Consider the following 5,349-nt stretch of genomic DNA (forward strand, 5'->3'; position numbering starts at 1 on the left):
CTGTGTGGAACCACATTTATTGAATGTCTGTCGTATTTTGGCAAAAAGAACAAACTGCATAATATTGGATATTCCAGATCCTAAATAAATCAAAGGTACTGACAAAGTGCGTTGCCAATTCTGTCTTCATCAGAGGGGGGGAAATGAAAATGAAGAATCTTGAAATCCCATCTGAGAATAAGGCTGCAACATCAAAGTGGCGTGTGGGTGGGGAGCAAAATGGTTTAGAGGAAGAAAAAAAAATGCTACAGCCAATATGGATGCTAATTGGGACCTATGATATCTATTCTGAAACCTTCCCGCAGCGATTCTTAAGGCTCCAGGGAAAATAGACCAGAGCAACATGGCAACAGGATCAGACACACAGGTGGCAGGCAAGTCAACACAGGATGCATCCACTATGTATAATTACATGCGTGCCGCCATATGCCATATAAATGATATAAGTGCACTTTTCAATGAATGGTGGTGGTGGTGGTGTGCGTGTGTGTCTCCATCTCTCTCTTTCTCTCTCTCTCTCTCTCTCTCTCTGTGTGTGTGTGTGTGTGTGTTTGTGGGTGGGTGGGAGGGAGTGTGTTTGGGGTGAGTGGGTGGAGAACCATTCCCAGAACACTTCAAGTGTGCCCAGTATTCATTCAGTAAAAGCCTATTTGTACTGTTACTGCCAACACCCACATAGTATTGTGTTCATTAGTTATCTCACAATTGAAAACCAAAGATGAGCGGAGTTAATGCATATTGGCCTGAGCAGGAAGTCATTCTTTCAGACTTCCAAAGTACCAGTGCCAAGGTTCGGCAGCCCAGTGCAGCAAAACTTGCCATCAGTTCCACAACCGCCGCCACTAGAGGGCGCTAGGATTTACAAGGCAGCTCAGCTGTACAAGCGTATGTGTTTGTATGTCTACAGACCTCGTACTTTAGTTTAAAGTAGTTTAGTTTAGGTTTCAACACATCTTGTGTTATATTTATATATGTCTCATAGCGCTATATATTGTCAAAAGTATATACATCGGTGCACACCGGTATGCAGGGTAAAGCGTAAGGTGAGTAGTGTCATTTTTATGGTATGCCTTTGCTGACTTCATTTACCATTTGAAATTTATAATTGTGCTGCTTTGACAATTTATATCTGGTAGTCTTTCTTTAGGTTGCTTTGGCAATAAAATTGTAGCGAAACAATGTTAGGAAAATGTAGAATTACGTTTTTCTTCTATTAGGTGATGTTGCTCGAAATGAAAGGCAGAATAAAATTAATTGTATTTTTTTTTTTGAGAATTATTTTCCTAAATTCATCATCGAGCCTTGACGTGTGCAGAGGCGGTGAGGTCTTAAGATGTTCACCATTTTACAGTAAAACACTGTAGACTATGCCAGCTCTTGTTCAGAGTTGCGCAAGTATAATAGACTCGCCATGGAGCCACGGAAAATTGCTTTCATTACACAATTAATACCTATCCCACGTAGCATTAGGTCGAATCGATCGAGCTTAAGCACAATGTAAAAGCATAAATCTCCAAGGCACAGCCGTAGGAGGCTGTATCTCCAGAAATGTCTTGTTACTTTCGGTCGTTACTTGCACGGGGCACCCCTATCTGGTGGCATAGACGGTGGCTGCCTTGCTGTGACTTCTATGCGCTAGCGTACAGGTTAAAGCTTATCCTTGAGGCCTCAGGTGATGGTCAAAAAATGCTTAATTGAAAAGATGTAAAACAGACGGAACGGTGCGGAGAAAGAACGGTAGACCGAACAAGTGACCGAGTGTATAGCGCCGCGCACGATTTACTCACTGTAGCTTTTCAGTTGAATCGGTCACTGTCAGACTGACATTTTTTGTTCAGACTGAGCGGAAATACAAAACATTTACATCAAAAATCGTTACTTTTTTTCACAGCCTTTAGAAGGAGCCAGTGTGCCCGTGTGTGAGTCTCTCCCCGGCGCACGACCATAAAAGTTGTATATTCCCAGGGTAAGCGCGCATGCATTAATTTCCCAGGCTGTGGACCAGCCTCTTCATCAGCCCAATGAGCGCGGCAGAGGGGGAGGCTCTTTCTACCGAACACCTAACCCCCCCTCCCCGCCTCTCCATAGCCCACCACTCTGCAAGTAGGCTCGCCGGAGCTCCAGTACGCCGCAACACCGTGAGGTTACTAACCTGTAAGGATCCATCATTTTCACCCACGTATTTTTTTTTTAGCTCTTCCTGAGTTTATTTTTCTGCACTATGGCTATTATTTGACCCGTGTACTCAGAAGAAAAGATCGTATGAAAATGTTTAAAAATACAAAATTGAGAGCTTATACCATGCTGCCATCAACCGGGTTCAAGATAGTAAGTATTATGTTTGGTGTTATTAACAGGTGCATAGCTGTTTTTAAGGTGTGTTGGACAAATCTGCTGAGGATGACAAGGGAGCTGTCAGTTGGATCTGTCTGTGCATGAAACCGCGGGTTGCCGGTGTATGGTGATAGGCAGTGCTCGGCGGTGATTGATCGGTGTGAGAGGTAGAGATTGACAGTGCGAGTTCTCCGGTTCCGTGGTTTCGGTGCGCAAAAATGCAGCTCTTTTGTGGTGCATTTCCCTAGAAGAAACGTTTGTGTTGCTCCACTGAAACAGATGTCTCTGACATCCGTGCAGACTTCGTGGCCATCCAGAGGGTGATCCTGACAACTCGAAGGTGCAGTTTGGAGGGGAACTGTGTTGTTATCTGGAACATCGTGAGTGGATTTTTTTAGTAGTTTGAATTCACATTTTTAAAGTGTATTCATTTGAGGATGAGCTACTGGAGAGGATGTGTGCATCGAAAGTGGTAAGTTGGGTTCTTCTGCATTCTTATTTATGGCTGCTACTTATAGGCATCTCAGCATTGTCGGATTTATGAGCGCGGAGCTGTCCACTCCGTTGGTGTGAAACAAGCCAGTTGGGTATCTCACAGCCCTTTTCTTTTTCCATCGATTTGAAACATTACGCTACCATCGACTGCTCTAACGCACCTCGCCTGTGCTCTTAAAAGCAACAAAATACTTTCACCTAAAAATACTTTGGCAAGGTTGATATCCGTAAAAATTGTGAGGTTTGTCAGAGGATCGTCAAAAAATGTAATTATGAGTGTTTAAAAACAATCCTCATTCTCTTCAAAATATTTCAAGGCTCCATATCCATGGCAGGCAAAATAATTCCTCCTAAAATTGTTTTTCGCAAGTAATTGGGAGGCGTTTTAAACCCGCTGGAATGCTGTAGGTCCATACAGAATGCCATACAATTACTATCGAGGTGTGTACGAAAATGTATTTTGTCGTCTCATAAAGAAGCATAAAAAGCCCATTAGACATTTTTCTATGCAGCCCGTGTACCAAGTTTATTTTCTTTCATTTTCAACTTTTTAAGTGCACCTTGTATTCTATATATATTTTTTTTTGTTCTTAATGCGTCATGGTAGGTGAAGCCACCGGTTATTTTTATATGGTATGGTAATGTATTGACTCTCTTAAAAATCCTTTTGTAGTTACTATGTGCAGGTATTTTTTGCTCAAACACAGAATTCTCAAACATGAATCTGTTTTAGCAGTCTGAGGTGCAAATACCATTTGCAGTGGCACTTGTTTCATCGTGTCCAGTTGGTCTATAGCTGTGCTTGGGTGAAATAATTGTAGTTGTACGAGATCTCCATCAGACCTACTTGCGAATCTGTGGCTCCTTCAAGGAGCAGGAAAAGCAGTTGTCATTGATTAGTGTTTTCGGTCCAGGGCGAAGGATTACCATTCTAACAGATTTTATGCAGTGGAACTGGGGATGGTAATTTCTTAAGCTTATTTTGCGCTCTCTCTCTCTCTCTCTCTCTCTCTCTCTTTGCCTTTGAAAAGCAAAGTTCCACTTTTCGGGGGCAAGATTCTTTGCAGCAGAATCAGAGACTGCAGAACACATAGCTCAGAGAGCATTGTGTACCGAGGTCAATCCTGTCTCCTCCCTCCCTCATCACCACCACTGCCATCGTTATGATCATTGGCATGAGTCTGGGTCAATGGACTAGAACACTGCCTAGCATAAACCTTTATGGGGGTCAGCAATGCATTTAGCTCATCTGGGAGGAAACTGCTTATGTTGTATACAGGCCTTTAAAAAAAGGCATAAAGGTGAAATGATTTAGGCGCTAGAAGTACTGGGAAGCTGGACTGATTCAGGACATGTAATTGCTAAAAAAAAGCCATGTACAATCATCTTAGCAACAGCAGATTTACAGTGGGCAATATCAGAGTCTCACAGAGATGTGGGAGCAGCAGCAGTAGCACAAAGAGCCGTTCAAACAGCTCGACTGGACAGGTTATCACAACACGCTATTACAGCCGGGGCCGTCTGGTCGGGTTTACATACATGATGCAGGAGGACGCGGCTGTTTCCCAGACGCTTGTGATTGATGACCTGATACTTCCTGGCAGGATCATTTTTTTTACTCCTGCATGTTTACTTTACAGGGGAGAACATGTTCTGTATATTCCATATTTTTTGCATTTCCATGTGAATGTATACACATAACGACACACACCGAATATTTATTTGTACACACACATACATACAGACACAGTCACATACACACACATGCACATGAACTCATTTGCTCATGTATTAGGAACACAGAGCTGAAACGAATGCAGTCTTACACACCAGTCCTGCAATAAGCCTTAGCTTCATGGAGGTCATAATATCCAGTATTTGTTTAAACCAATTTGGAGAGCTATTGACTCAACCGTCTGTTCATTTATACAGTTGAATCGTGACCTCTCTTAAACATACAGTTAACTGAACAATATAACAATCCTCAAGGGGGATTTATTGCAGAACTGTTGTATTATATATACTGCATTAGGTTACGTGATGAACTGGCAACTGAGTGTAAATATGTGTGAACGTGTGTTTTATGTTCATGGACATATTTGGATGTATGAGTTTCTCATGACACACACACTCACACACACTCGCTTACCTCTGTGAGGGCCAGCCCTGTCTTCGGTGCTCATGCTCCTCTTGATAACACGCTGACACTATCTCTCTGCTCTGCTTGTAGATCTGTCAGACCCATGGTCCAGCCAATGGATGGCCTACTACGAGCAGCCCACTCTCTGTGTCTCGTCCCGAGGCAGGCCGCACCTTATGAAGAGAGACCGTCGTCACATTATGAACTAAAGCACTGAGGGGAGAGGAACCAACAAGTCACTTGTATTTACTTATTTTTAACTTTTTATTTTTTATTATTTTATTATTCCCCCGCCAGAGCTTCGAGTCACCACCAAAAGCCCATGTCGGGAGTGGAACAGGACGTCCCCCCCCCCCAATAAAAGACCTCATTCGGGAGTG

This window comes from Clupea harengus, chromosome 6 (genome assembly GCF_900700415.2).
Source record: "Clupea harengus chromosome 6, Ch_v2.0.2, whole genome shotgun sequence".
NCBI classification, from domain to species: Eukaryota; Metazoa; Chordata; class Actinopteri; order Clupeiformes; family Clupeidae; genus Clupea; species Clupea harengus.